At 34.6% G+C, this 25,899-nt stretch overlaps 1 non-coding gene across 1 annotated transcript; it reads right to left on the reverse strand.

Moving 5' to 3' along the window:
* Window positions 1-16,495: 16,495 nt before the first annotated feature.
* LOC135278184 (small nucleolar RNA U13) lies at window positions 16,496-16,600 on the reverse strand. Its single transcript, XR_010345736.1, has one exon. It is a non-coding gene; the product is annotated as a small nucleolar RNA U13 (small nucleolar RNA).
* Between the last annotated feature and the right edge of the window lie 9,299 nt (window positions 16,601-25,899).

A 25,899-nucleotide genomic window follows, 5' to 3' on the forward strand; every position in this document is an offset into this window, starting at 1 on the left:
AAATATTATCTTGACTTAGTTTAATACCAACCAATGAAAACTAGGTTCAAATTAAAATTCAAGCTGCAGCCAAACTGAAAAATTTAATGAATTCTCTTTTGATTTTTGTGATAATGAATAAGTGAATAAATTCCATAAAAACTTTGTTTATTCTAGAAAGCCACGTTGTCCTATTTTGTAATTTTCCTACATCTCCGTTTCTGTTGTGGAACCAACTAAGTGATCCTGACATTCTACATCTTTTTATACAGTGGATTTGTAGTTTATGTTTATATTCTCTTGGGAGAATATACCATATTTAGGTGCATTCATTATGGTCATTCTTTTTGGAAAGTTGCAAATATACACTTTGCCTTTAAATATACTCATATGTTGCATTAGATGAACTGATTCTAAAAACACTTAGAACTTGTGTTTATATTATTTATTTTGGGTAGTTCAGTATTGCCAACATTTATTAGGTATAGAAAATATGCAAAGATATTTCTAGGTAGTGATGCCAATGTTCTATGATCCAGAAAAATTAAAAACTCACCTTTTTCATGAATTCTAAATTAAAGAAAATTGTCAAATAAAAACTATGATACTGTATAAATAAGTCTCCTTACGCTCACTTATTTAACTGTCTCTACTAATTCTCATTCCAAACAAATGAAAGAAGTTAAACATTAAATTAGGCTTTAATTTTAATTTTGAACTTGTTAGAAACAGATTTCTTTTTGAAGACTAAACTACTTTAACATAGTCATTAAAACATCATTTTTCTTTTTACCAACTATTTCTAGGGTTTATCAGAGTCTAATAAAACCCAATAGATTAATTAGTCATGACCTGATGTCACAATTTAAAATATTAGAACATTACATTAATATATTATTACACCAAAAACACATTTAACTGAAGTCCAAATGAAATGGATTATTCTCTATTATTAGAACTTTGGAATAATATCTTCAAAGTCAATGTACAATGTGCCATTTTAAAATACCTTAAATATCATTTTATCTTTCTCTTGGGAAATTGAACATATAATTTACTTCTGCCTACCTTATGTTATGCAGCAATTCATCTTTGTTTCATACTTGTATTGGGAAGAAATGTTAAATAATTGTTTTCTTTATTTATTCTTATTATCTTCCAACTTTATGTTGGTCTTTGAGTTAATTTTGAATCTTCCAGCTGTACAGGTTGTTGTGATAAAACACACCTTTTAGCAACGTTTCATTTTATCAAAACCCATCCCACACACTGCTTTACTTGTCTGGGATCTTTTATGTGCCCAATGATGAAAAGACCTCATGCCTCGTCTTCTCATTTTGCCTTATCTAAAAGGTAAAGGAAAATAAATAGATCCCACCATTTGATTGTCCCATGGATTGCTCTCTGTGTAAAAAGGATTTAGATTAGGAGACAAATTATACAGATTCAAGTCTTAGAAAATCTGCAGCTACAAATACATGATTAATATCGACTCATAGGGTTTCAGAAGTTTCATAGTAGAGCTATTCTGTACACTAAATGAAAGCATCATTAGTTCTCTTGAACACAAGATTCTACCAAGAAGACAATTAGCCTTAAATTATTAACCAAAAATGGTATTAACATCTATTGTAGACTCAGATAATGACAGAAATAGGGCTGCCTGAAGCTGATTACTTTGCCAAAACCAATTGACATAAGAGCTTTATAATTGAAAGGGACAGGAAAAAATCTGTGTGTGGTACAATTGAGTTAAAAACACTTTGAGATTTGAGTATTCTTTCTTCTTTGCTTTCTCACTGCTATTGAGTTATTCTAAGGAAATTACTGCAGCTATAGTAAATCCAAATATTGGCTTACTTTACATAAAAGAGTTTTAACTTTTCTTGTAAGTAGGATGAAGTAGTCAATGAAGGGCAAATTCTCTCACTAATAAAAATGAGAAAAAATGTATATTACAGCCAAATTATAGTAAAGCTATCAGAGAATCATGGAAGCAAGAAGGACCAAAGGAGCACATTTCCTGAGGGCAGAGAACAGAGAAACTCAAAAAGTGCACCAAAGATGTGAAAATGCTCCTGGGAGAATTAGCAAATTTTAGGTGCAAGATAGACAAAGATAAAGGTTCTTTGATAGACCTAGAAAGAGCCACTATTGAGAAACCAGTAGAGATTTGAATGATTACATAGGGCTGGAGTAACAAAATAAAAGACTCGAGGATCCTCACAAACACCACTGTTTTTAAGAATCCTAAATTCTGAAGAATTGAGGGTTAGAAAGTCAAAAGACTCAGCCAAACATTGCTGAAAAGGAAAGTATATTTCCTTCTGTCTCTTTAGCCTCAGGAGGTAAGATCGTTCTAGATGTTCATTGAAAGACATGGAGGCCATGTCCTAGCAACTTACTAAACCCGGAGTAGTCTGGGTGGTATCAAAACTGGAGCTCGGGTTTGAGCCAGTTCACTGCATGTTTTGAATAAAGGGATCAGCCCATACATTGCCTGCCTAGCAGAAGAAAGGACAAATTATATCTGGTAAGAGCTAAATTATCCTCAGCCACTAACATTTTTAATACAAAATACTCATCATTAAATTTAGTGTTTAGAGATATTTAAAACAAACTGGACATCGGACTGATAATCAAGGGCATAAAACAGATGATAAAAGGATACCATTAGAAGATCCAGATGTTGGGATTAACACCAAATGCCTTTAAATAATAATAACAATATTTAAAAAGCTAAGGAAGATTAAAGAATAAATAAAAATGTAGATTAAAAAGGCTAATTGCAACAGAGAATGAGACTATACAAAAATAATCAATTGGATATTCTTGAATTAAAAGGTAAATATCTGAAATTAAGACTAGTGGTTGGGTTTACCAGCTGATTAGACAGAAGAGAAAACAGGATTAGTCAACTGGAAGACATATTAACAAAAATATATATGTTGAAGCATATAGAGAAAAATATAATAATCAGATAAGAAATCCATGAAATATAATTTAAACATCCAAAATACCATTTGGAATAAGAGAGAATGATTAAGAAACAGATAAATAGCCAAAGATGTTTTAAATTAGTGAAATGCTTTAACATATTGTTTACAAACCTCAGCAAAACCCAAGCAAGATAAATATGAAGAAAATACGACTTAGGAACAACAGAGTCAAACTTGTAAAAACTAAAAATAAAAAGAAAATATTAAAGCTGCTAGAAAAAATACTATCTTCATCTCATCTGATTCCTCACAAAAATTATGGACACTAGAAGAAGGTGAAATGTTATCTTTGGAAACTTTAGTCTTCATTCTAAAATTTTTTTATGAAACGAGAAAATTGAGATAAATTTTACAAGAGAAAAGAAAGCAGCTCCTCAAAATAGGACAGGGAAATAATAAACAAATGCTTTTACGTTGCAAAGTCTGGCATGTAAAATTTCAGTAGGCTAGGCAAAATTGAAGAATTCATTATGAGTTTTCTGAATAATGTGATTATCAATGTCCTTAAAAGGTAAAGTGAGAGATTTACACTTTTCATTACCAAATACTTTTTTCATAAATTCTGGCACAGCGTGAGGGCTCCCACCTGTAATTCCAGCACTTTGGGAGGCCAAAGCAGGCGGATCACAAGGTCAGGAGTTCAAGACCAGCCTGACCAATATGGTGAAACCTTGTCTCTACTGAAAATACAAAAATTAGTCGGGTGTGGTGGTGTGCACCTATAGTTCCAGCTACTTGGAAGGCTGGGGCAGGAGAATCACTTGAACCTGGGAAGCGGAGGTTGCAGTGAGCTGAGATTGTGCCACTGCACTCCAGCCTGGGAGACAGAGCAAGACTCCATCTCAAAAAAAAAAAAGAAGAAAAAAAACTGAAAAATGAATTTATAGCTGCACATAATAATTGCATACTTTACAAAATTTTTAAAGAACTCTTGTGACTAATTCAAGCAAAATTTACATAGATTTAAGTAACAATCAAATTAGCATGAGTTTGTTCCATAAGAATCTCCCTTTTAGAAAATATAAAGTTAATAATTTTTATCTTTCAAAGATTTCTAGCTTCTAATTGTTAGCCCATTTCTCTCATCAGCCTCTTTAGTGTTGTTCATAGTGGAATTTCCTTTGCATAACTTGCAACCGTGGCATCCCCTAAAGTTCTGTTCTGGGCATGTTGCACAATCGTTTTCATTACCTTTGTAGTGTTTTTCTCACACAATTTTATGAATCATCAAAATTCTAAAAAGCCAAATAAAAATATTTCTGATTCAATTTATTCTTTTCTGATTTAGACATGTATATTTAACTACCTCATATCTCCTTTTTGATGTCTCATGGATACCTTAAATTTGTTCAAACTGAATTGAGATTTTTATTGCTCCCCCCTTTTTGATCCCATGGTTCTGCTAATTTTGATTCTCTTAAATTTTTTGTCTTGATTACTGGCTTCACCATCATTGGTGTCTAACTTCTATTAATCCTTTCTTTTTTATGTCTTTTCTCATTCTTCCTTATATTGTGACTGCCGTCTTTAACATTTCTCTGCTAGAATAAATGCATGATCTCTGACTTTCTTTATGAATCCTCCCACCATGATCCTTACCAATGTAGAATAAACACATGTATCTAACTATGGCACTCTACTGATTAAAATTATTCAGTGACTCCTCACTACATATAAGGAATAGGTCAAAATCCATCATAATGTAGACAAAGTCCTGCATGATCTGTTTTTTGACTGCCTTCATCATTATACTTTCTGATATTGCCCACGACACCCTACTATCCATGCTGTAGCACTTCTGAATATTTTGTTGATCCCCAAAGCAGCCATGCTGTTAAATATACTGCTTAATTAATGTTGCCCTTTCTGCTCTACTACAAAGTCAAGTCAGTAACTAATTTTCCATGAAGATTTTCTGGACCACAATTGCCAAAACTAGTCCCAAACACTGTGCCTGTGTATGAGTTGCTATCACAAACTAAAAAGCTTTATTTCACTGACAAATCTGTCTCTCTGTATTTAAATCATCTAAAGTTTATAGACTGTTTCTGACTCACAGTTTATCCATCTTTAATACAATGTATAGCAACTAGTAAATGTTTATTGAAATTTTGAATGAACACCAAGTTATTTTTTTAGGTTATACTGATGTTATTTCTTCCAAAACATATCCAAACCTTTAATATTATAATATAGCAAATACACAATTTCATCTCTATAAAAAGAGTTAAAAGAATGAAACCAACATATTTTGAACACGTTTGACCTCAACTATGGATGATTAGTATTTTGCTCTTTTGTTTTTTTAATTGAAATATTTTAATCTTAGATATTTTTGTCATTTTTTCTATTGTATGCAGTCCCTTGAAAATAAAATTAACAAAATAAAAAATAGAATGAGTTAGAATATACATTTAAATACTTTTAGACAATATGACTGTTATGAAAATCTATAGATTTTTATAGTGTTTATTTTTACAACGAAATAATTTAAACTTTTTTTTTCGTTTACTACAGTGATGGTAGCTGTTAAAAATACAAGCTTTTATGACTTAGAGGTGATTCTCTTTTTTATTGGATTGGTCTTATCCACACTTGATATGTTCATAGATTTCTATACCATGAAGGGTAAAGCAATAGTGTTTCTCATATATCATTACATTAAAGTGGACATTTTCTAAAAAGAAATAGAGTGTCTGCAATAATGCTAACATATTATTAATACCTGCCAAATTTCTTCAGTTCTCAAATTAAAACATGGACATTTAAATATGTACATTTAAAAAACTGTACATGCCTACAGAATAAGGTATTTCTTTTGGAAGATGATACAATCCTTGCAATATAGTTAAATGATAGAATTTTAATACTAACATATTATTTAAAAATAAGTTATTAAACTATAAAAGTTTTTTGTTTATTATAAAACTAGAAATTAAAAGAAGTATAGAGAAGAAATTCCAACATACCTAAGTATGGATCTTGAGTAAACTTCCTCCAGTCTTTCATATTCTTTTTGCAAAATAAAAAATATATTGATGTGTGTTCTATGTTTAAAAATTAATATCAAAACAAACATTTCATTTTATTATTAAAATGCTATTGATCAATATATTTTTTAAAAAATTTGGCATACTGTCTTTAGGATTTTTACATTATGTCATATTCTTAAACTTATTCCCAATTTTCTTGTAAAAAATTTGATATCTTGTCAAAATTCTGGATTTACAAAATGGCTTAAGAAGCTTTATTTTCTAAAATTATGTATAAAGCTTTGAAATTAGATTTATAATTTGAAAAGTTCTCAAGCAGAATCCTGCCATTTTTAAGACAATACATTATTGATCTACTCGGTTTTCTTCACATTATTGAGCTAAAAAATTTTATACTTCTATTGTGAAATCTCATAAATTATACTTTTTCAGAAATGTACTGTAATGGAGATTTTCAACTATGTTAATATATATTATTCTCCCATAAATAAAGATAATATACCTTTATATTGTCATATAAACTTTCCAGTTTATCATTTTTGAGAATGAGAAAAAATACCATTTTCTATTTTTCTCTCATTTTCAAAACAACTTGGCAACACTTGTAGTACTGAACTTTCTAATATCAGGTTTACAAATTATTTATAAATTATATTTTTGCTTCTTTATTAATATATTTACTTCAACATTTATTTTCAATTTTTCCCTTTCTATTATTTTCTGTATGTTTATTTTTTTATTATCAAACCACTTAAACTGTTAGTTTATCTTCATATATCATTATTTTTTAATTATTTCAAAATGAAATAAAAACACAGAAAACACAGTTTTTAAGATAAATAAAACTACTTTAATTTTATCTAAAAACTTTAATGCTTTATTATTAAAGTAAGCTATTTAGGCTATTTATTTATGAGTACAACTATGCCTTTCGTCTCAAAGTTTTCACACAGGATTGTTCTCATCACTGTAATTTTACTTTCTTTTTTTTCGTGTCAACAAATATTCAGATGTGAAAGGGTGTTTTGGAGGGTGTCTATAACATGTGTTAGGTAGTGTTGGAGAAAGGGGGTTATGTTCAAGTGTTCTGTAAGCATTGTTTAGACTTTGACACGTATTTTTAATAGCATGGTTAGAGAATGAAGCTTTTAATTTTCCCTATCTTAAACTTAGCAATGTTTTATTTTTAGCCTTGTGAAATAACAATTTTTTTAAAAAATAATTAATGAACACTTCAAAAGAAGAAGTTATCATATCATATTTGGGAAGTTGAAAGGCAAACATAACTTCATTCAGCCTTAATTTATTGTTCAAATTTTCTATATTCTTTGTAATTTCATGCAACACAGGTATATGAGATATAACGATGTTTCTCGTGTTTCTTTATTTTTCTTCCTTTATTCTATATTTAAATGAAAGGGCTGCCTTCCTTTGAAACAGATTTATGACTTTTAAACTGAAATATATTTTAGAGAAATAAATTACAGCCATATCATGTAGAAAAAAGAGCAAGGTATATTTTCTCTTTCTCAAAGTTCTACTTTTGCGCCAAATTTTCTGCATCTTTACATAAAGGCTATAATTTAATTTCCTCATAATTTTTATCACCTTTTTTTTTTTTTTTTTTTTTTGAGACGGAGTTTTGCTCGTTACCCAGGCTGGAGTGCAATGGCGCCGTCTCGGCTCACCGCAACCTCCGCCTCCTGGGTTCAGGCAATTCTCCTGCCTCAGCCTCCTGAGTAGCTGGGATTACAGGCACGCACCACCATGCCCAGCTAATTTTTTGTGTTTTTAGTAGAGACGGGGTTTCACCATGTTGAACAAGATGGTCCCGAACTCTTGACCTCGTGTCCACCCACCTCGGCCTCCGAAAGTGCTGGGATTACAGGCATGAGCCACCGTGCCCGGCTTCAGCATTTTTTTTTTTTAATTGCATTTTAGGTTTTGGGGTACATGTGAAAAACATGCAAGGTTGTTGCATAGGTGCATACATGGCAGTGTGATTTGCTGCCTTCCTCCCCTTCACCTATATCTGGCATTTCTCCCCATGCTGTCTCTCCCTGACTCCCCACACCCTGCTGTCCCCCCCACTCCCCCCAACAGACCCCAGTGTATAGTGCTCCCCTCCCTGTGTCCATATGTTCCCATTGTTCAATACCCATCTATGAGTGAGAACATGCGATGTTTGATTTTGTGTTCTTGTGTCAGTTTGCTGAGAATGATGGTTTCCAGGTTTATCCATTTCCCTACAAAGGACACAAACTCATCATTTTTTATGGCTGCATAATATTCCATGGTGTATAAGTGCCAGATTTTTCCTGTCCAGTCTATCATCGATGGGCATTTGGGCTGGTTCCAGGTCTTTGCTGTTGTAAACTGTGCTGCAATGAACATTCGTGTACATGTGTCCTTATAGTAGAACAATTTATAATCCTTTGGATATATACCCAGTAATGGGATTGCTGAGTCAAATGGAATTTCTATTTCTAGGTCTTTGAGGAATCACCACACTGTCTTCCACAATGGTTGAACTAATGTACACTCCCATCAACAGTGTAAAAGTGTTCCTATTTCTCTACATCCTGTCCAGCATCTGCTGTCTCCAGATTTTTTAATGATCGCCGTTCTAACTGGTGTGAGATGGTATCTCAATGTGGTTTTGATTTGCATTTCTCTAATGACCAGTGATGATGAGCATTTTTTTCATATGCTTGTTGGCCTCATGTACATCTACTTTTGTAAAGTATCTGTTCATATCCTTTGCCCATTTTTGAATGGGCTTGTTTGTTTTTTCTTGTAAATCTGTTTTAGTTGGTTGTAAATTCTGGATATCAGCCCTTTGTCAGATGGGTAGGCTGCAAAAATTTTTTCCCATTCTGTTGGTTGCCGATTCACTCTATTGACTGTTTCTTTTGCTGTGCAGAAGCTGTGGAGTTTGATTAGGTGCCATTTGTCTATTTTGGCTTTTGTTGCCAATGCTTTTGGTGTTTTGGTCATGAAGTCCTTGCCTACGACTATGTCCTGAATGGTTTTGCCTAGGTTTCCTCCTAGGATTTTTATGGTGTTAGGTCTTATGTTTAAGTCTTTAATCCATCTGGAGTCAATTTTAGTGTAAGGTGTCAGGAAGGGGTCCAGTTTCTGCTTTCTGCATATGGCTAGCCAGTTTTCCCAACACCACTTATTGAACAGGGAATCCTTTCCCCATTGCTTGTTTTTATCAGGTTTGTCAAAGATCGGATGGTTGTAGATATGTTGTGTTGCCTCTGACGCCTCTGTTCTGTTCCATTGGTCTATATCTCTGTTTTGGTACCAGTACCATGCTGTTTTGATTACTGTAGCCTTGCAGTATAGTTTGATGTCCGATAGTGTGATGCCTCCCGCTTTGTTCTTTTTGCTTAGAATTGACTTGGCTATGCGGGCTCTCTTTTGGTTCCATATGAAGTTTAAGGTGGTTTTTTCCAGTTCTGTGAAGAAGGTCATTGGTAGTTTGATGAGGATAGCATTGAATCTGTAAATTACTTTGGGCAGTATGGCCATTTTCACGATATTGATTCTTCCTAACCATGAACATGGAATGTATCTCCATCTGTTTGTGTCCTCTCTTATTTCGTTGAGCAGTGGTTTGTAGTTCTCCTTGAAGAAGTCCTTTACGTTCCTTGTTAATTGTATTCCTAAGTATTTTATTTTCTTTGTAGCAATTGTGAATGGCAGTTCGTTCTTGATTTGGCTCTCTTTAAGTCTGTTATTGGTGTATAGGAATGCTTGTGATTTTTGCACATTGATTTTATATCCTGAGACTTTGCTGAAGTTGCTTATCAGTTTCAGGAGATTTTGGGCTGAGATGATGGGGTCTTCTAGATATACAATCATGTCGTCTGCAAATAGAGACAATTTGACTTCCTCCTTTCCTAATGGAATACCCTTTATTTCTTTTTCTTGCCTGATTGCTCTGGCTAGAACTTCCAGTACTATATTGAATAGGAGTAGTGAGAGAGGGCATCCTTGTCTAGTGCCACATTTCAAAGGGAATGCTTCCAGTTTTTGCCCATTCAGTATGATATTGGCTGTTGGTTTGTCGTAAATAGCTTTTATTATTTTGAGATACGTTCCATCGATACCTAGTTTATTGAGAGTTTTTAGCATAAAGAGCTGTTGAATTTTGTTGAAGGCCTTCTCTGCATCAATTGAGATAATCATGTGGTTTTTGTCTTTGGTTCTGTTTATGTGGTGAATTACATTTATAGACTTGCGTATATTGAACCAGTCTTGCATCCCTGGGATGAATCCTACTTGATCATTGTGGATAAGCTTTTTGATGTGCTGTTGTAATCGGCTTGCCAGTATTTTATTGAAGATTTTTGCATCTATGTTCATCATGGATATTGGCCTGTAGTTTTTGTTTCTTGTTGAGTCTCTGCCGGGTTTTGGTATTAGGATGATGCTGGTCTCATAAAATGATTTGGGAAGGATTCCCTCTTTTTGGATTATTTGGAATAGTTTCAGAAGGAATGGTACCAGTTCCTCTTTGTATGTGTGGTAGAATTCGGCTGTGAACCCATCTGGACCTGGGCTTTTTTTGGGTGGTAGGCTCTTAATTGCTGCCTCGACTTCAGACCTTGTTATTGGTCTATTCAGGTTTTGACTTCTTCCTGGTTTAGGCTTGGGAGGAGGCAACTGTCCAGGTATTTATCCATTTCTTCCCAGTTTTCTAGTTTATGTGCAGAGAATTGCTTGTAATAATCTCTGATGATGGTTTGTATTTCTGTGGAATCTGTGGTGATATCCCCTTTATCATGTTTTATTGCATCTATTTGGTTATTCTCTCTTTTCTTTTTTATTAATCTGGCTAGTGGTCTGTCTATTTTGTTGATCTTTTCAAAAAACCAGCTCTTGGATTTATTGATTTTTTGTAGGGTTTTTCATGTCTCTATCTCCTTCAATTCTGCTTTGATCTTAGTTATTTCTTGTCTTCTGCTAGGTTTTGAGTTTTTTTGGTCTTGCTCCTCTAGCTCTTTCAATTTTGATGATAGGGTGTCAATTTTAGATCTTTCCTTTCTTCTCATGTGGGCACTTATTGCTATATATTTTCCTCTAGAGACTGCTTTAAATGTGTCCCAGAGATTCTGGTATGTGGTGTTTTCATTCTCATTGGTGTCGAAGAACATCTTTATTTCTGCCTTCATTTCATTGTTTATCCAGTCAACATTCAGGAGAAAGTTGTTCAGTTTCCATGAAGCTGTGCAGTTCTGGATTGGTTTCTGAATTCTGAGTTCTAACTTGATTGCACTGTGGTCTGAGAGACTGTTATGGTTTCCGTTCTTTTGCATTTGCTGAGGAGTGATTTACTTCCAATTATGTGGTCAATTTTAGAGTAGGTGTGATGTGGTGCTGAGAAGAATGCATATTCTGTGGATTTGGGGTGGAGAGTTCTGTAAATGTCTATTAGATTTGCTTGGTCCAGGTCTGAGTTCAAGTTCTGGATATCCTTGTTAATTTTCTATCTCATTGATCTGTCTAATATTGACAATGGTGTGTTGAAGTCTCCCACTATTATTGTGTGGGAGTCTAAGTCTCTTTGTAAGTCTTTAAGAACTTGCCTTATGTATCTGGGTGCTCCTGTATTAGGTGCATATATATTTAGGGTCATTAGCTCTTCTTGTTGCATTGATCTTTTTAACATTATGTAATGTCCTTCTTTTTCTCTTTTGATCTTTGTTGCTTTAAAGTCTATTTTATCAGAGATGAGAATTGCAATTCCTGCTTTTTTTTGCTCTCCATTTGCTTGGTATATCTTCCTCCATCCCTTTATTTTGAGCCTTTGTGTAGCCTTGCATGTGAGATGGGTTTCCTGAATATAGCACACTGATGGGTTTTGTCGTTTTATCCAATTTGCCAGTCTGTGTCTTTTGATTGGGGCATTTAGTCCGTTTACATTTAGGGTTAATATTGTTATGTGTGAATTTGATCCTATCATTTTGATGCAAGCTGGCTGTTTTGCCTATTGGTTGATGCAGATTCTTCATTGTGTTGATGCTCTTTACTATTTTGTGTGTTTTTGGAGTGGCTGGTTCTGGTTGCTCTTTTCTATGTGTAGTGCCTCCTTCAGGAGCTCTTGTAAAGCTGGTCTGGTGGTGATGAAATCTCTGAGTACTTGCTTGTTCACAAAGGATTTTATTTTTCCTTCACTATGAAGCTTAGTTTGGCTGGATATGAAATTCTGGGTTGAAAGTTCTTTTCTTTAAGGATGTTGAATATCGGCCCCCACTCTCTTCTGGCTTGTAGGGTTTCTGCTGAGAGATCTGCTGTGAGTCTGATAGGCTTCCCTTTGTGGGTAACCCGACCTTTCTCTCTGGCTGCCCTTAGTATTTTCTCCTTCATTTCAACCCTGGTGAATCTGATGATTATGTGCCTTGTGGTTGCTCTTCTAGAGGAATATCTTTGTGGTGTTCTCTGTATTTCCTGGATTTGAGTATTGGCCTGCCTTGCTAGGTTGGGGAAGTTTTCCTGGATAATATCCTGAAGAGTATTTTCCAGCTTGGATGCATTCTCTTTGTCACATTCGGGTATACCTAGCAAATGTAAATTAGGTCTTTTCACATAGTCCCATATTTCTTGTTGACTTTGTTCATTCCTTTTTACCCTGTTTTCTCTAATCTTGCCTTCTCGTTTTATTTCATTGAGTTGATCTTCAACTTCTGATATCCTTTCTTCTGCTTGGTCAATTCGGCTGTTGAAGCTTGTGCATGCTTCGCGAAGTTCTCATGTTGTGTTTTTCAGCTCCATCAATTCACTCATATTCCTCTCTAAGTTGTCCATTCTCGTTAGCATTTCGTCAAGTCTTTTTTCAAGGTTCTTAGTTTCTTTGCATTGGGTTAGAACATGTTCTTTTAGCTCACGGACATTTCTTATTATCCACTTTCTGAAAGCTGATTCTGTCATTTCATCACACTCATTCTCCATCCAGTCTTATTCCCTTGCTGGTGAGGAGTTGTGATCCCTTGTAGGAGGAGAGGTGTTCTGGTTTCGGGTGTTTTCATCATTTTTGTGCTGGTTTCTTCCCATCTTTGTGGATTTATCCACCTATTGACTTTGTAGTTGCTGTCTTTCTGATTTTGGTAATTTTAAGTCTGCAGCAGCAGAACTCATAAACCCCCTTTTCTTCCCCCCAGGTGTTCTATCCCAGGGAGTTAGGGCTTTATGATTTTCCACTGTGCTGCCACCATTTTCCCTGCCAACAAGGTGTCAGCCTAGTCACACTCAGCCTGCAGAGGCTTCGCTGAGCTGCTGTGGGCTCCGCCCAGCTTCCGTGTGAACTTCCCTGCAGTCCTGTTTATATGGGTGTAGTTAGAACTGTTTCCGCTATGTTGGCCTGCCCCTGTAGTGACGGAGTCTCTGTAGTGGCAGGTTGCCTTGACTATGGCAGATTACCCTGAGAACTGCAGAGTGCCTCTATAATGGAGGACGCCCCTCCTCCACAGAGCTGGACCGTCACAGGTTCAGTTGTGTTTGCTGTGGCACTTTTTTTGCCCAGGAATCTCCTGGCTTGGCTCCCTGTTTCAGCTCCCCTTGCTGGCTAAGAGGGGACACCGTCTCATCTGCTCTGCCCCGGGAGTTGCTGCGTCAGCTGAAGCTATGGCTCTAAAATTCGTGGTGCTTTTTTGCCCAGGAATCTCCTGCCCTGGCTCCCCGTTTCAGCTCCCCTTGCTGGCTTAGAGGGGACTCAGTCTCGCTCACTCTGCACAGGGAGCCACTGCACCAGGGCGCAGGCCAAGGGGCCATGCCAGTCAAACCAGTGGCTGTGGTGACCCATGGGGCTCCTCCGTCTGTGAATCTCCTGGTCTGTGGGCAGTAAAAATCCATCTGGAAATGAGGTGTCCACTCTCCCTCTGTGCTTTCTCTTGGAGCTGCACTCCCGAGTTCGTCCTAACCAGCCATCTTGGATCTCCTCCCTCACCTTTTTTTAAACAGTTCTTTTAGGGAGTTTATTGAGTTCGTCTTTTATATGTTACTTTATTTTCTATACTGTATTTTCTGCTTATACTATATGTTCTGCTTATGTATCAAATGACCCTAAAACTGAATGGATTAAAATATCAACAATCATTACATTTGTTCATGACTCTGCAGTTTAGACAGGTCCAGGTCGGGGTAGCTAGTCTTTTTAATCATAGCTCTCTACAGGGTACACCAATGGCCTGGGGCCTGGGATAACTGGAGGGCTCAGAAATGTTTTATTTTTGTGAAGTCTCTGGGCTGCTTCAAGTGATTTTTCTACATGGTCCATTCAGAATGGTAGTCTCAGTACAGTTGTACACGGCAAGTTTTGTAGGAGTCAGGAAATGGAGGGTGCCAATCTCTAAGGATCTGGACTCAGAAACAGGACTCAGAAGCATCACTTCCTCACCATATTGAGTTGGTCAGGCTATCACATAGCCTGTCTATACAAAGAAAGGAAAAAAAAATCTATTTTTAACCTATTACACAGTTCTATTGTTATTCAGATGCATCATCACTGTTAATAATTTAGAAAGCCCATTTTTCATGTCTAAAGAGTTCTTCCCTAGCCTGGATAATTCCCTTGCTTGATGACTTCTCTAAGAATTTTTGTCATATTGTTGCTTCCATCACAGTTGGCTGCAGAACACTTTCACAGCATTGTAGTATCTTTGAATTACAAAACCCTCCATGTCTAAGAACATGTTTAATGTGAGATTCCTGTTGCAACAGAAGCGGGAATTAGAGGCTGAAGCCAAGGAAAAAATCTGCATATATTATAAAAGTGGTAAAAAGAAATTGGGAACTAAACTCCCTTCCCAGGACTTAAGAATTGGTTGAACATGACCAATGCTCTGTTGACATTCTATTAAACACACACACACACACACACACACACACACACACACACAGAATTGTTTGAACAATCTATGCCATCCCCAACCATTACCCAACACAACATAGATTTTGTCTACAAACATAAAGGCCTAGGGAAGAAAATAAAAGGTTAGAATTACAGAGTTCTTAGCTGGAGGAAAATAGGAGATGAAGGGGGCTTCCTATCATTACAGGCCAAGAAAATAGGGTTCCATGTGAATAAATCGTGGAAAACAGGATGCCCCAAAGAAAGACTGTCATATTATTCAACAACTAGATGCTTAGTGATTATTTAATCTCTGCATTTACTCTAGGAATAACTTTTGAATAGTGTATTAGTCCATTCTTGCACTGTTAGAAAGAAATACCTGAGACTGGGTAATTAAAAAGGAAAGAGTTTCAATGGGCCCACAGTTCTTCAGGCTGTATAGGAAGTATAGTGGCTTCTGCTTCTGGGAAGGCCTCCAAAAACTTACAATCATGGCAGAAGGCGAAGGAGAAGCAAGCACATTTTATGTGGCCAGAGCAAGAGCAAGACAGAGAGGTGGAAGGTGCACACTAATCACTTTTAAACAACTAGATCTCACAATAACTCACTAACTCACTATCACAAGAACAGCACTGAGGGGCTGATGCTAAGTCATTTGTGAACACCACCCTCATGATCCAATCACCTCCTACCAGGCCTCACCTCCAACACTGGGGATTATAATTCAACATGAGACTTAGTAGGGACACAGAGCCAAATCATATCAAATATGAGAAGAGTGCTGTAAGGAGGAAAAAATTTGTTTTATGTTTGTACATCATCAAATTTATACAGTTTAATAAACTGCATATATTTGCCAATATTGAAGTTAATAAAATACTTGAGTTGGTTTATTTTAATAGTAAGTGTGGATCTCCATTCAAAATTTTCACAAAGAAATTTTCATGTTTGGGTGACCTCAGATGAAAGTGAGACTCTTAGTAGGATATCATTTGAGGATTCAGTCACCCAGGAACATTGTGGGAGAGAATTAATTTTGGTAATGACTGTTTTTAAAATATTCTTATTTCTTGATAGTGATAGAGATCCAGATAATGTTTAATGAGGGCTGGGCAGTTAAAACCTTTCTGAATTAATGGGATATCATTTGAAGGAGTCTACTTAGGGTTTTACTCTTAATACTGACTAAAAATACTATGTATTCAAAAGAAAGTGGAAGAAGAGGGATTGTGTAACATGTTGCCAGTTTGTGTTGTAGTGATTTATCTTTTTTATTTGATTTGATTCAAAATGGCGTCTTTGACATTGTATCTAGCAGAAACTCCACTAGTTTTCTGATATATGGGTGATATTTTTCTTTAGCTATCTTTGAGGCATGAACGTTTTCCCTCACATTTTCATAATTTTTAGACAATTTTAATGGGAATATTGGATGCAGGACTAAGAACCATATCATAGGCCCATGAATCTGATCTTATGCTTTTGATTTATATTTGAGCTATATCCATTTATCTTTTGGGAACAAACTATGAAAATGAAAATACTTGAAATTATAGTGTTTTGTTAGCCAGAAAGACACATTATGTCTTAGCTGGACCTGAGAAAAATATCTTTCTAAACTACTTATTATTAATGGTATAAGTTACTTTTGTATACATTTTTTTTTTCATGTTAGGTAATGTGCTGATGTTATAACAATGTTTGAGGAAGGTATATCTCACACAGGAATGTGAAAACCCAATCATCATGCTTATGAACTGCAAAAGGATTCCCTACACATTTTAAGCTAAATATAGATGATTGATAGATGGATGGATGGATAGATAGATAGAGACACAATTGCAGTTATTTTATTTATGTGGTATTGGTTTTAAGATAAAATGGAAAACACCACATGAACAAAAGGAAGAAGTCATCTGAAATTGTAACTAAAGAAAAAATGAAAACAATGATTTTTGAGAACATGGGATAAATTTTCTGAGGTATAGCTAAGTTCATACATACTTTAGAATATAGAGGGTACCTCTATAGTAACTTCTTTTTAACTATATACGATTTTAGTATCCTGTTAATCATTTCTCTCAACCATCTTCCATTCATTATCATCCCCCTGACTCTCTTCTCAATAGCCTTAAGAGAGAAAGACAGTGGTAAAGGATGAGATATAATATTGAGGAAGATTGAAACTCAAAGTTCTGTTCAAACAGAATAAAATTCAGAAGAAAAATTAGGTTATCTTCTGAGTCCCAGTTCTGTTTGTCTCAAATCATTTTTCCTTTCTCTAATACATCTCACTTTTGTATTTAAAAAAAGAACTATTAATCGACTCACATTACACCTCAACATTATTTTATCCCTTTTGGCCATCTTTGAATAATTTAACAAATTGTATGTGATATTTCCCAGTAAAGAAATAAAATAGAAGTTCTCAAACATTTGTCCAATTTTTCCTCACTGAAATGTATTACATTCTAAATGGAAAAAATTATTTTTCAAGTGATACTTTTTAAGAAGAGAATTATTTCAAAATATAATATTTATTTAAAGTCTACCTTTATGGGGATTTTATTTCCTTGTTTTTTAATGAATTGATTAAAATACTTTGGGAATTTTCTTATAATAGCACTGTTTTCAATTTCATCTTCTGGAGATGAATTTTGTAAAAGTTTAACATTACAAAAAGAAACTAATCTTTGCAACGACTTTTTCATGCCATTTAACAAAGTGTAGATTACAAGTCACAATTTATGAGATTTGTAACTGGCCATGACAATAGTGGTTACTTGTTTCCTTCAGGCACTATTCCTGTTTTTGCTTGCTCCAACAGGAAGTATTTTCTTTAGATCTTCTCTGTACAATGCCACAGATCTGTTGGGTAAGCAGAACCATGTGTTAAGTATTTTTGAATTTTACAAATAGTGTTTTTATCATTGATTCTGGGGAAAACAACTACATCTTTCTCTTCTTGCCATCTTCTCCTCCTGCTCCTCCTCCTTTCCGCTCTTTCCTCCTCTTCATCCTCTTCTTCTTCTTTTGCTTTCGTTGTTATTAGTTTGTTTCTTACTGTGGGGATCAATGAACCCTGGGGATCAGCTTACAGAACTGAATAGCTCTACTGCAGTATCCTAGAGCAAGCTTTGGCGGTGCCTATAGGAACAGCCAATTATTGATTTGGTACCCAGTTAAACAATATGTTTCCAGCATCCCATTTAAATAGATGTGGGCATATGACTAGATTTTGTCCAATAAAAAGTAAGCAGTATTTTTGTGAACCAGTTTCACAGTCCTACCCTATCATCCTCTTTCCTGTTGATAGGAATGTGGATAGGATAGTGGGAAATGAAACAGTGATTTTTTTTTTCCAGGAAATAGTTCAAGAAGGCAGAGACATAAACCAAAATAATTCTGACTTTAAAAAGCCAGACCTCAAATGTTGGCTATTACAATCTTGCAATGTAATATTGGACAAGTTTCTGAAGTTCTCTGAACTTCAGTTTTCTCATTTTAAAAACATGAATAGTATTATTGTGAGAATCAAATGAGGTTGTTTTTGTTGTAAGAATTATTATATTGTGAGAATAAAATGAGATAATGTGTGCAAGGTACCTAGGATAGTGTACAACTATAAAACATGTTATTTTCCTTCCCTATTATTTTCTATATAACTCTAAGTTAATGTTCTATATAGCTATTTTTAAATCATTTTTCAATAGATGTGAGAAGCATATTAATTAATTACCAAAGTATAATTTCTTTTATCTAATCTACCATTAATTCTCTCCAGTGTATTTCTTTTATCATCTCCTACATCGTAGTTTTCATGACAAGAAGAGTAATTGATATATATCATATATCTCTACTTAATATTTTGAACATGTATAATTCAACTATAATAACTTCATTAATATCTTTTACTAATTCTAACATCTATGTGAGTTGAACTTAATTGTATTTTTTTTATTCATTATAGGGTTAGAACATAGCATTATTCTTGCTTCTCTGAAAACTTGATAATTTTTATTAAATGCCAAATATTATAAATTTTACCTATGTGAGTTCTGGATATTTTTGTGAATCTGTAAATATTCTTGAGCTGTGTTCATTGGATATGCTTAGGTAACTTAGAAATGATTTAATTTTTTCACGTCTTGTTTTCAAGCTGTGTTAGGTGGGACTGGAGCAGTGCCCAGTCCAGGGATAATTATTCTCTACTACTAGGCAAGACCCTTCTATGTATTCTACCCAGTGCTCCTAAGGTCATAAAGTTTTCCAGTCTGTTGATGAAAACAGGACTATTTCTGGCCCTAGGTGAATTCCATATCCTGTTACTTACAATCCTTTTAGCTGATTTTTCCCTGGGTGTGAGGTAGCCCCTTCACATGCTTGTGTTGACCAATACTCCATTGAATACTAGAAGGAGGCCCTCTGAGATATCCAGAATCCTCTCTCTGTGCAGTGCTCTCATCTCCCATACTTTCTCCTATGAATACTCGACGCCTTGATCTGTCTCAGCTTCAGCTCCTCAATTCATGACCCATTAGACTCAACCTGTGTTTCCCCTCTTTCTGTCACAGCAAGGAGACCCTCGGGGTGAGGTATAGCACTCCTAGCATCACTTGACTTCTCTCCTGTCTTTTGAGGATCACTGTTTGTTGTTTGATGTTCAGCACCTTGAAAACTGTTGCTTCATATATATTATCTCTTTTATTATTGTTTTAGGTGGGAGGGGAAATGAGTTAACTGTTACTTTATCTTGTCAGGAAATAAAATTTAGGAGCAGAAAATTTAGTAAGCTAAAATATTTTAAGAACTTTCTATGCTATTCTGTATTGAAGATCATCCTGATTAATCTTTAAAAGTTTCTTGATTAAATATTATTCATTCTTCTGTGTTACAGATCAAGAAACTGAGAATTTTTTGAGATTAAATTACACAAACCAGGAGCCCAGACTGTCTGAGCAAAAGTGTATTTGCTTAACCTCGTGTTATTCTACTAAAGAAATACACATGATCTTAGACCTGCATGGAGTCTAAAGAAAGAAGCAAGACACATAAATTAACAGTTAAAATGTATTGGAAAAAAAGAAAAGAACTATGATGGAGAACTGTGAAACAAAAAATTTAAGAGAAAACAGAAAAAGAAGCTAACAGAAAAAAAAACTAAAAGAAGCTGAGTTTTAGTTTTTTTACTGAATAAATAATAAACTATTTAAAGAATAAGTTATTTGTAAATGCATGGAAACTATATTTTGTATAATAAATGTTTTATACAATCTTAAAGGTAGTTTTCCAGTTACCTATTGCTTCATAAGAAACTGACTCGAAATTTATTGGCTTAAAAAAAATCAGTCTTGTTCTTATGCTCACAGTCTGGGCATTAGAGATTTAGATAGGATTGGGCTGGGAGAGTATTCTATTTCATGAGGTATCAACATGGATCAATCAGTGGTATTCAGCTGTTAACCAGGACTAGCCTGAGGGTCAAAAATGGGTCCCCTCATATACCTTGTGTTTTGGCAAGACTGTGGGAAGGCTGAGCTCATCTGGGTTTTTTTTTTTTTCCTTCTCTATGTGGTCTCAGGGCTTCTCTACATGGCCATTTATAGACAGGAATGCATGGGCCTCTCAAGTATCAGCATTTAAAGTACCAAAGCAGATATTCCTAAGAAAACATACTTCCCATTTAATTCCTTAGCTAAATGATGGTAGGAAAAAATTATCAACGACCTCTTTTATATACATGAGTGTCCCAGGAATAAATAAAGGTGTAAAAGCTAAATTCTCAGAATCATCTATGGTTGTAAATATAGATCCCCCAAAATAATAAGATCCCCTTATAGATACATAAGACCACACTTTTCTAACATAAAAAATGCTTTCTATTAACTATTATAACTATGTGCTAAGGAAATCTCATAACAATTCACATTTCTGATTCATACTCCAACCACTGAAATATAACAAATTAGAAATTATTGGTTTTACAGGCCAGTGTCTTTTAATGATAAATGTGACAAGCTCTCAAGTCCTTAAATATTTTAAGATGTTATAAAGCATACCATCACTTTTATAAGAATAACACGTATAACTAAAAAATACTCCTGATAAATAATAAAATGTCAGTTCAAAACTTTTAAAATGATATGCATATGAAACCTTCAAAATGGAAGGCCAAATTAATTTTAAAAAAATAAAAAGAGGATGCTAAATTTTGATTATTGTTTACAACTGGGAACAGTATGTAAAGATGTTCATAAAATCAGTTTTACTACCAATTTTGATCTTTATGCCTTTCAATATGTTTCTTCTTTACTTGATTTTTAACATGTGTAACTGTAGAAATATTTATAGGTTTGTTCCCATTGGAACAAGTATTATACTCTTTTTATCTTTAATAGTTATTTGCTCATGTTCGTAAAGTGTTGTATTAATAGATTAGTAAATTGTATCTGAGAATGAAGTTTAAAAAGAAGAGTAAAATGCACACACACACACACACACACACACACACACACACACACACACACACACACACACACACATCCCTTCCCTACAATTGTGAGTGGAAGATTGTAGGAAAAAAAAAAGAAGTAATAAATATAGTTCCCCTGAGTTCTATACTAGGGCCAATCTCATTTAGCTTCTGTATAAATGACCTTGAAATAGGAGTAAACTCTCAACCATACCTTGGTTTGAAAACAGTAGACAGACCAGAGTATGGGATAAAGCTACAGGGAAATCTTAGTAGAATATAGCCATGACCAGGAATGTTACAAATGAAATTTAATGTAGTAGAGCCTTGTTTTCGCATTACATGGGAAAATGCCGGAATCATGGTAGAGGGAAAGTAGAATAGCTTTTGTAATTTAAAGCTGGAAGTAATGGTATTTTAAGGTGTTTATAATTTTTAATTTATAGTGGTATTTTTAAAAAGTATTTATAATTTGCCAAAATGCTGCAAATCCTGTGAATGTGTGCATTTTGAAAGTTTGCAAATAGATTCTAAGAAAATGAAGTAAACATATAGGTGCTATTAAAATTTATAATTTTATACATGAATTAAAAACTTGGAGTCATAATAACCATGTATAATACTTCTGAGTATAGGGAGTTTGTTTCTGTTTCTCTCATTTTTATCTATAACACAGTTAGTAAAATCTCATAGTATAGAATGACAATAAAAAGTAGGAATGCATATGGGATGTTAAAATCTTACTTATAAGTGAAATAAGATATTGAACTACATGATCTAACAATTAGTGAATGAGCAATTATTTTTCTCCTTTTAGCCAGTACCTTTTAAAATTCTGCTGCCTTTGTTCCTTTAATAGCTATGATAACTCACTCTTGATACTGAGGAAAACACTCATCTTTGTAGACCAATCCTTGGTAGGAAACTGTTCAAATGGTAGATGACGTTAAATTTCTTGCTCTTAAATTTTTATTGCTGTTGTTAGTCTTCATAAATGAGTTTATATAAAAATAACTTGCATTCATTCTACTTTCTAAACTTGAATTCATTGGTCAATAAATACCCCCTTTCTTCACTTATATTCTAAAGATTCTTCATTAATACGTGAGAAGGTAACCATATTAACAAATTAGCCTTCATCCATTTGGGGATAAAATCAAAGAGGTAGAAGTGGGGTGCTAAGAGATCAGAATATCTATGATTATTTTCTTTACCTCAGGCTCCAAATTAGGCTAAGAAATTAAATGGATGAGAGGTAGACACCATCACAGGGATCCTGGAAAAGTCTAGATATAATTGTTTCATATTTTGAAAACACACACAGATGCCTTTTCTCCTAAGGAATTGAGTCTTAGAACTTCAGAACAAGGTCAAGTCTCTAAGCTTTCAGAATGACTTCTTGTACCAATCCATGAAGAGCTTGGGGAAGAGCAATTTTGGGGACTGAGCTCTCAACCTGTGGGATGTGACACTATCTCTAGGTAGATAGTGTTGGAATTGAATTGGAGGACACCCAGTTGGTATGTGCTGCAGAATTGATTGCTCACTTGGTCATAGTGTTCTTGGTCACAGACATCTTCTGTGTTGATGATTGTTGTGATATGAGAGCAGAGGAAAAATGGTTTGGGATTTTCCTAAGACCTAGGAAACAGGATATTTTGAGACCCTCAATAAGAGAGAAATTCTCCCAGATCTATATGTACTTGTAATAGGATTTTCCAGAGAAACAGAAACAATAGTGTATGTATATACAAACATACACATATATAGTGGAAATAGGCTCACGTGATTATGGAGGCTGTGAAGTCCCATCATCTGCTGTCTGCAAGCAGAAAATTCAGGAAAGCTGTAGATGTAATTCAGTTTGAATCTGTCTGCCTGAAAGTCAGGGTGTGATACAAATCCTAGTCTGAGTCTGAAGGCCCAGAAGTCAGGAGCTAACACACTCGTGAGTGTTTGAACAAGCTACCTATTCTCCTTGGACATTAGTTTATTCGTATTTAAAATGGATATTGTAAGATGTTCTCTACAAGAATGTTGAGGGTTAAAACTAGAATCTATTTAAAACTGGTTAAGAAGACTTTACATAAATTGTATTGTTTAATTATATATTTTCGTTTAGAACAATGCTAGTTCTGTAATATTTTATTTTCCAAATATATTCTATAGAAAAAGATGCTATATAAGTTTTAAATTTATAAATAAAAGGGAAATGGGAAATAAAATTGCCAAAAGTATTTCAGATCTAGAGAGCACCATGGCCTTCTCATAACCATCTTTATCTTTGGCTAGATGGTTGCTACCCTAGAGATATGAATGAATCTGAAAACTAAGGTCAGAATGAATCTGAAAACTAAGGCCAAAGACTTCATGATAGGAAGACCGATTATAATGATGTCTATTGAAATATATGAAAAATAGAATGAAAGAGCATAGTTAATTGTCAACATTAGAAATAGGAATTTAAATCACTAGGAAAAGTTCAAAGCAACATGTAAATCATATTTTTTTGTTTTGATAGGTGATTTTTCATATCACAATACTCATACTAGAGTATGAGAGTAATAGGTTACTCAAATTGGGCCCATTATATCTTTTATCCTTGACCACAGTGATTATTCTAGAAGTAAGCAAGTAACAAAGACTGGATGAGAAGTTCCTTTTCTGAAGTTTTTCATACTTTGGTGGTTGGGAAGAGGATTTCTTTTCTTTTCTTTTCTTTTCTTTTTTTTTTTTTTTTTGAGACAGAGTCTCGCTCTGTCACCATGCACCAGGCTGGAGTGCAGTGGCGATCTCGGCTCACTGCAACCCCCTCCTCCCAGGTTCAGGCAATTCTCCTGCCTCAGCCTCCCGGGTAGCTGGGACTACAGGCACACGCCACCATGCCCAGCTAATTTTTTTTTGTATTTTTAGTAGAGACAGGGTTTCACCATGTTGGCCAGGATGGTCTCGATCTCTTGATCTCATGATCTGCCCACCTTGGCCTCCCAAAGCGCTGGGATTACAGGCTTGAGCCACCACGCCTGGCCAGGAAGAGGATTTCCAAATGTAATTTAGTCCTCCATGGTCATAGAGCCTATGAGATCTAAGTTCTTAACTGTTATCAGCCATTCCTTTTCCTCTTTCATATTCTACTTGGATTAGAATAGAGAAAATAAACTGATACTCAGAAAGGAGTGGATGTGAGAACTAGAAAGAGCCAAGAAGCATTTGGTTCCTTCAGTGTTAGCAATCTTACAGTTAATCCTACCATTTTCTTTTTCCTGCAATTTGGTTCTCTGATCCAATAAATGTCCCATTTCTATTGAAGATAATGTGAGTAGCTTGCATATGTATTGGTTGCCAAGAAACTCTGAAAATTATCATGAAAGATTATGTTAAGAGATGTTTTAAAGGAATAATAAAATCATATTTTAAAGTCTCAAAAAGAGGAAGACACTTAGAAATTAAAATTTGAAGGTTAGCTTAGAGAAGATTCTTTATTTATTACTATTTCAGAGCAAAGACAGGTTTAAGTGTCAGTTACTCTATGTAGAAAATTGAAGAAAATAAACAAAGATAATTGTGCATTCTGGTTGATGTCAACAGAAGAAAATTTACTTGGAAGAAATGAGAAATTTTTTCTTTCAAGAGTTTAGAAATTTATACAGCATAAAATTTAATACTTAACACAAAACTCCATCTACCACCATAAATTTAAAAGAAAAAACAAACCTTAAGGTATGCACATACTTAAGATTGAAAAATATCTTCTGAGTACATAAAATAGATTTTTTTATGCTTATCATAATTGTAGTCCCACTCATTTGAATGCAATTTACCATCGTCATAACATTCTGAGGGGGAGCTTATAGAGATTGTGTTGTAATGTCAAATTGCTATATGAAAACAATTTTGATAAGCCCATGGACACCACATTATAATGACAAATTATAATGACAAAATGGTTTCATGTTTCCATGGAGACTAAATTACAACGTCAAATTGATGGCAAAATGAGGTCAATACAAATCTACATAGACCAGATTGTGATGTTAAAACAATGCAAAGCAATATCACCACCACCAGTCTGGAGAGGCTATGCTATGATGTCAAGACGATGGGAAAGTAACATCTAGGATGATGTCAAAACAGTAACAGAAAAGATGTCAGTGGAAATATTAGCAGCATCCTTCATGATTACAGTACAGAAGAGCACTATTAATAATGCAGATTTCACCAATGCTAAGATAAAGCTAGTAAACCTAAGAAAATGGAAGTTTAAGTATTTAAGTATTCTAATTATAAATATTATTTCATTTTAAGTTCTCAGGTGACAAGTTCTTAAGTCACAGAAGTTAGGGTGAAAAAAACTAAGCCATATTACTCAGTGGTGGAAGTTATTTATTGAAGAATCTGTGTAGATGCAAATTACTTTCCTCATTTACAATAGAAATATGAAAGGACCCACAGGGAGACAGTCTGATTAATTCAGTACTCTCTAGAATGCTTCACAGGCAGACTTTTCTGTTGAAATGTCTTTGAGGCATGCTCTCCCACACCTTGGGTTGCTTGTCACACCTTTTAATTCTTTTTTTTCATCAAAATGTTAAAATA

The sequence above is a fragment of the Aotus nancymaae genome, unplaced genomic scaffold (genome assembly GCF_030222135.1).
Source record: "Aotus nancymaae isolate 86718 unplaced genomic scaffold, 86718_ANA_hifiasm-v0.15.2.pri h1tg000036l, whole genome shotgun sequence".
Classification (NCBI taxonomy): Eukaryota; Metazoa; Chordata; class Mammalia; order Primates; family Aotidae; genus Aotus; species Aotus nancymaae.